The sequence below is a fragment of the Papaver somniferum genome, chromosome 7, assembly GCF_003573695.1.
Source record: "Papaver somniferum cultivar HN1 chromosome 7, ASM357369v1, whole genome shotgun sequence".
Classification (NCBI taxonomy): domain Eukaryota; kingdom Viridiplantae; phylum Streptophyta; class Magnoliopsida; order Ranunculales; family Papaveraceae; genus Papaver; species Papaver somniferum.
The window spans coordinates 208,109,355-208,116,593 of record NC_039364.1 but is presented as its reverse complement, the minus strand read 5'-3'; the positions used below and the strand labels follow the sequence as shown (position 1 = coordinate 208,116,593).

The 7,239-nt window shown below is 40.5% G+C and overlaps 1 long non-coding RNA gene and 1 other non-coding gene across 4 annotated transcripts; both read right to left on the bottom strand.

Moving 5' to 3' along the window:
- Window positions 1–968: 968 nt before the first annotated feature.
- Window positions 969–1,041, bottom strand: TRNAD-GUC. Its single transcript has one exon. It is a non-coding gene; the product is annotated as a tRNA-Asp (tRNA).
- A 1,094-nt stretch (window positions 1,042–2,135) lies between these two features.
- On the bottom strand, window positions 2,136–3,558 carry LOC113293312. Of its 3 annotated transcripts, none has more exons than XR_003332203.1 (5): window positions 3,531–3,558; window positions 3,273–3,355; window positions 2,929–3,079; window positions 2,641–2,727; window positions 2,136–2,482 (listed from the first exon to the last, which is right to left on the bottom strand). It is a non-coding gene; the product is annotated as an uncharacterized LOC113293312 (long non-coding RNA). The 3 variants fall into 3 exon arrangements; XR_003332204.1 differs by having other exon boundaries at window positions 2,136–2,307; window positions 2,408–2,482; window positions 3,273–3,553; XR_003332202.1 differs by having other exon boundaries at window positions 3,273–3,553.
- Between the last annotated feature and the right edge of the window lie 3,681 nt (window positions 3,559–7,239).

Sequence of the window (7,239 nt, the reverse complement as noted above, 5' to 3'; positions counted from 1 at the left end):
AGCCGTCTTTCAATTCCTTATCGAATTCCCCAATATTATACAATCTTCTCAGTCCATGACCCCAAGATCCACTTGATACTTCAATCAACCACTGACAGCAAACTTGTTTCTTCCCCAACTTTTTATGTTCTCTTACCGTTCACTTCTTGTTTTCTTTAAAGTAGAACTTACACTGGCTAAGTAGAGTGCACCCCAGCAAAAAACTCCACCGATTTCTTGTTGTTTCCTACACTTACTTACAACAAACGGAGAATCTAACAACCAATAACTATGCATTAGAAAGCAACCATGTAAATTTAAACGCATAGAAGATTTATAACATCTGATATCTTGCACTACTACAAAAAAGAACTGCAGAGAACCTGTTCTTTTCTTTTTAGAAAAAAAAAATGTTAGCACCACCTCACAATAAGGTGCATCCCAGGAACTATCATGCATCCAAGAAAAAAATTATCCACAAAATCTCCTCACTCTCCTAGTTTATTTATAGTCAATTTCTATAAGTTATATATAAGGAGTAGAAATCAATATGTTCAAGATACCAACAAAATTAGCACATCCGGTGTTAAATGTTATCCAACTGGACAGGTTCTCCGAGTAAATTAGTTAAAAATGCAAGGATAACACGATATGGATGTGGTCTAGAAATCATACTTGGTCTTGGAACTCTCATAAGTTCCCAGAAGCATTATGGTCCTCGAGGGAATTAATATTCTCAGTAGGATGTGTTCTAAAGTACCAAAAAATAACAACGAAAAGTTGTTTTCTGAAATATTCTCAAGTCATATTCGCTTCTAACTGATTTGCTCCTAATGACACCAACATTCCTTCAATTCCTTCGATAATAATACAATCTATTCCATAAACCATATAAACCCATTCAAGCACATCACCACAACATGTAAGGTTCCACTCATGTATAGCTAATATTTCCATCTTCCGTATGTAAGGTTTCACTCAAATGGTGGTGCCATCTGTGGGATTCGAACCCACAATGACATGGTTGACAACCATGTGCTCTTCCATTTGAGCTAAGACAGCAAGTATAATTTCCTAATATAAGTGGGATTAAATATAGAGATACTTAAGCCATATCATTCATAGGCATAAATGGTTAGCAAGCAGAGAATTTACCTTCAACTTACTTATTGCAGGTACGCAGTATCTTTAGAAACAAATTCAGGAACATCCTTTCACATCATTTGTGCTATTTCACACCAAGTAATGAAGTCAGCTAGAACAAAGTTTATCGTTTTTATTTCCTACGTCAGTACAACCACATAACTACCACACCGATGCCCACAACGACGATTACTGCACTTCAACTTGTCAGAGATAACAGTTGGAGGTTCAATAGCTCGTCCACATTCAACATCCCCCAACGCAAAATCATTTCATGAGGTCTATGTTACATTTATTGTCTACTACACCATCGAAGTCGGCAATGGTATCTCTCCCTTCAATTTGACAATAAAAAATCAAATCATTTCCCCAAAAGAATTTCTGTTGGCAAATCATCAGTTGCATTGTCCAGAAGATAGGATTAATAATAATCTAAGGGACAATGAACTAAAGTTACTTCAAGCATATGGCCCACTATTATTGTAAGTTATGAGCAACTGTACATCATTTGATCATAATATTTAGAAAAAAAAGTGAATATAAATATGCTCAAATATTAAGAGTCTTACTTGGGTTGAATTCGACCCAACAACTCATCCCCATCATATTACCTGATATAACAGTAACATGTGAGCAAAATGCATCTATGACTTGAATGTTATAAAGTTAAAATGTGAAACGTCTACTATATTTAAGTACCAAATATTCAATCTGTTTCTTTTTTTTTTTCAGTTTCCTAAATATCCAGGATTATCAAATAGTTTGAAGTTGTTTAGAAATTGACCCGTACTGTACGACATGATAAGGATTGCTCAATATGAATATGTACGCAAGAATATAACCATTTAATAAGATACTCAAAACAAAAAACTGATCTAACAAAAAATTAGTTAATAACACACCTTTCTTCTTTTATCTATCTCGATTTTAGCTCAAGATTTGGACAATTCAAAGCAAATTGCAAAATTTTATTCGAATGAGTAACATTCCACATTCCATAAGGTTATTTCAGTGTCAACAGGTATCAAAAAGAACGTTAAACAATAAATTACCTTTAGGTAAGTACACATCTGGAAATTGTGTTATACTTAATTTTCGCTGGTGATAAATAACAAATTAAACAAAGCCTAAATCAGTAACCTATTGGATTGCTGGGTTTGAACTCTCTTCGGGAGATAATGACCTCTGCAGTGAACAATTGAAGTAGCGTTGGTTTGATCAATCAATAAACCCAGATTAGGAATTTTACAAACCATATAACAGTAAAAAGAATGTGAACACATACAAAATCAGAGAACCCAATTGATAAATCTGACACCATGGTGTTTGTATCCCAACACCAATCTGCGAATGTTTTCAGCTATAATAAGAAAAAAACGAATGTTTTCAGCTATAATAAGAAAAGAAAAAAAGTAAATCAATAACAAAATTAGGTCTGAGAACCTAATTATGAAACCATACTAAATATTTGTCTGGCTTATAGATGAAGTATTATAGAGGTTTCAAAGAAAGACGAACCTTGGACTTGCAAAATTCAATCTTGTCGAAATTTTCAACTCAAGTAAACATGCCATCTACTAAATCCAGTCGCATCTTTCGATCTAGCTATAGCATTCACATCCAAATTGGATTATCAAATTATTGTAAACACCCATAATGAAAATATACACTAAAGTAGACTGATTCCATAATGAAATCACTACATAAGAATCAACAATAGTAAATACACATGTGAAACTGATTTGTGAAACTCCATATTAGAAATCTAAGATTAAGTTGAACCAAAAGGAGTAGTTAAGGTTATACCTTGTTCAACCCACGTCCACATCTTCTTTCCATATTATTGAGTGAATTAGGATCACCGGAGCCAGAGAAAAGTTCATATTGAGTGAATTAGGATCACCGGAGCCAGAGAAAAGTTCTTCGCCTGCATAATCTCTTTAGTTGCGTACCCAACCTAAAGAAAAGAAATCAACACCAATTCATCTAATGGAAAACGATATTCGTAAACGAACTCATCCCAATACTGTAATCAACAAAATAATAATAATTGAAAGTTTCACAATAAATACAACTGACTCTCAGAATAAATAAGAATCAAGAAAAAATCCAATAATTCGAGAATAATGTTAACAGAAGATTTGGATTACCTTAAACAGGAACCAATGAAAGAGAATTTGGATCGTTTTGAGCTCTCTTAATTGTTGTTTCAATTTCAGACCTCTTCGAAGATCTACATAAGAACAATCGAGCCATATAAGACTCAGAAAATGTCTCTGAAAAATTATTGAAAGAACATCGAAAGGTATCTAAAGTATTCATATAATCTTATAGATGTCAAGAGTCCCTTTTATGGATCTTCGTGTAGAAAACAAATTCGTACGAATTGTGAAACCCTTAGTCCTTACTCCTTATTAGCACTCCATCTGTAGCTTCTCATACCTTCCGAATTAAAACTCTTAGGTTTAGTTCGTGTTTATTAGGGACTTTTAGATCATTCCTGACCGTCGAAATCAAAACTCCATCCAGAAGCTAGTGACCGCCGGATGATTCTTTCCGATGAATCCTGTCCACTGATTGACTCTTTGATCTAGGAGACAAACACCACTATTTTTTATTACAGTCATATATGAATTGATGGTTGCAATTGGATACACTAATCTATGTTACTAGATCTAAATACTCCCTTTAGGGGTTTGTTCAACTGACTATGTTTTTGTAAACATGAATAGGGTTGTTCAATTTGCAATTTTTTTAAATAAAGTGTCTTTTGATTTTTGATTTGGACTCCGAGAGTTTGGGGACTGTGATTTGGATTGGTGACCAAGTAATTACTTTTGTTACACTATCATGTTTGCATTGCACCAGATTTATTTTCCTAGATTTATTTTTGTTATTGTATGTGTCATCTTGAAAATATTTTGTGCTTTTCATTATTGGGTTTTGATCTTTATCTATATACAGGTCCCAGTAGATCTTTTCCCTGATAGCTCCGTTTAGGTCAATGTGACAAGATCAGAAAATATTATGGTGGTGTTTATGGGTGAAAATCGTTTCTGCCGATTTTGGTAATTTCGGTAGGTAAGTGAGAAACAAATCTAAACCCTAAAAAAATGTACTGCACGGAAGTACTTTAGATTCGAGAGATCAATCTGTACAACTCCAGCCTAAACCAAGAAATGGCCATTCCGGATTTGCTTCGGTCACAAAGAGGAGGAGAAAGGCTGGTTTAGGGAGGGAAGCGAAGAGAGTGTTGAGACCAGAAAAGTTCTGGAAGAGTATTACTTGACTTGTATCAGAAGGTGAAAGCTTTTGGGAAAGCTAGCAAAGTTGCCTTTCTGAGTATTGTATTTCTCCTGACCAAAAACTTGTTGGTTTGGTGGAAATAGGTAAGACCTATTTATACAAGTCTAAGTGAAACGTACTCTGGCCTCGTAAGAAAAAGAAACAGATGAGTTAAATGGGAAGAGGTTGTAACGCCTGGTATTGATGGAATTTGATAGAATTGATGTTCCATAATGAAAGAGTGTTTCACCATTACTTCTTGCATTTACTAACCGTTTTATTCTTAATACAATGTCTTGAAACGGGCATTTGTGTATGACGCACATTGTAAATCGCCAAACCAAAACCCTAAAGAGCATCCCCCAGTTTGTGACATGTATTGATGTCTCGAGAGTTTTCGTGGAAAACGTGTAGCATGTCGCTGGTGTCTGATAAGTTGAGCTTGAGAGATGTGCCGGCTCAGTGGCGACCTTCAACGGTCGAGATTTTGCATCTTGAGAGGAATCGTGGCCTTTGATGTAGGCGCGGCATGCCAAAGTGCAAGGGTTGCATGGCATGTGCCAATGGCTTGTGTGGAATGCCTTAGCCGTAGGTTGCGCATCGGGTGCAGTGGTAATGCCAAAATGCAAGTGTTGCATGACATGTGCCAATGGCGCGTGTGGCGGCTTGGCCCTAGGTTTGCACGGCTAGGCATGCTAGGTCGCAACCGTCGCTTGGCACGTGCCAATGGCGCGTGTGGCGGCTTGGCCCTAGGTTTGCACGGCTTGGCATGCTAGGTCGCAAGCGTCGGTTTGCATGTGCCAATGGCGTGTGTGGCGGCTTGGCCCTAGGTTTGCACGGCTTGGCATGCTAGGTTGCAAGGGTCGCTTGGCATGTTCCAATGGCGCGTGTGGCGGCTTGGCACTAGGTTTGTACGGCATAGCATGCTAGGTTGCAAGCGTCGCTCGGCATGTGCCAATGGCGCGTGTGGCGGCTTGGCCCTAGGTTTGCACGGCTAGGCATGCCAGGTCGCAAGCGTCGCTTGGCATGTGCCAATGGCGCGTGTTGCGGCTTGGCCCTAGGTTGGCACGGCTTGGCATGCTAGGTCGCAAGCGTCACTTGGCACGTGACAATGGCGCGTGTGGCGGCTTGGCCCTAGGTTTGCACGACTTGGCATGCTAGGTCGCAAGCGTCGCTTGGCATGTGCTAATGGCGCGTGTGACGGCTTAGCTCTAGGTTTGCACGACTTGGCATGCTAGGTCGCAAGCGTCGCTTGGCATGTGCCAATGGCGCGTGTGGCGCAATGATTGTGCATCTCGAATTTGGCACGGTTGTCTGAAGCGCAATGATTGTGCGGCTTGGTTTTGGTATGGTTGCCATGATGCGCAGCGATTGTGCGGCTTTGGTTTTGGCATAATTACCATGATGCGCAGTGATTGTGCGGATTTGGTTTTGGCATAGTTGCCATGATGCGCAGGCGATTGTGCGGCTTTGGTTTTGGCATAGTTGCCATGATGCGCAACGATCGTGCGGCTTTGGTTTTGGCATAATTGCCATGATGCGCAGCGATTGTGCGGCTTTGGTTTTAGCATAGTTGCCATGATGCACAACAATTGTGCGGCTTTGGTTTTGGCATAGTTGCCATGATGCGCAGCGATTGTGCGGCTTTGGTTTTGGCATAGTTGCCATGATGCGCGGCGATTGTGCAGCTTAGGGTTTTGTGTGTCGAATCCCTAGTTTAGCATTTGAAAAAAGATACCCTGGTAATTTTTTACATAAGTGCATTAATTTTTCTAATAAATGTGTTTAGCGTCACCGGTGCCGTCATGTTATGCGTAAGGTTTTACGATTTTACCCCTTGTCTAAAAACCACCATCAACATTAAGTCCCCTGCTTAGCTTGGAACAGGGGCCTTGTTGCAAGGTAAGCATAAGATGGTGACAAACGAGGATAGAACTGAGACAGTAAGTCGTGAAAAAGGGCGAACGAGACTTGTCTGACCTTTTGTCGAGATGTAAGTGGAATTCGCAATCTTTGCATCTGGTAGCTTTGTATAAATCCCAGTCGTTTATATGTCTTTGTGGCCAGGCTTTGGAGCGCGAGGCGAAGATGCTGGTATAGACTGGGTGTGAAAGGGACTTGTCAGTATTAATGAGCTTGGAATGGGCGTGGTCCGCTTGGCAAAGCATGGCGTCGGAAAGGGAAGCGCGGCAAGGGGAAACACAGGTTGCCGGAAAGGCTCTGACATGGTCCACTGGTAAGGCGTTAGCATGGAAAGCGTGGATTTTTCTGGCTGGCGCGGAGCGTTGGCATTGGATGGGATTAGCATGAAAGGCGTGGAGTGTTGCAAAAGCTGACGTGGAGCGTTGGCAAGACTGGCACTGGAAAGGAAAGCGCGGATGTCTTGAGAGCGGCAAGGCTTGCTCTGGTGGGCCCAATCGCCTTTCTTCATGAGCGGCTTTAACAGGAATTCTTTCCTTATTCAAAAATCTTTTTCGAGAGGTAGGTAGCATCCGCAATCCTTTCATCTGGTAGCTATGCGCAAATTCCGGTATGATTGGGTGTCTTCAGGGCTAGGCTTTGGAACGCGAGGCGGAGCTGCTAGCATGGACTTGGCATGAAGGGGACCCATTACCACTGACGGGAATGAAACGGGTGTGGGCTGATCTGTAAAGCGCTTGGCAAGGCATGACTCTGGTAAATGAAGCGCTTGCAAGGGAAGCGCTTGCGGTTTAGGGTTTGACACGCCGAAACCCTAATTAGAGCCCTTTACTAGAATCGTTGTAGAATCCGCGTACGGACTCGGATTTTGATGGTCCTTCCATTCATCGGACACGAAACATAATTCTCTAT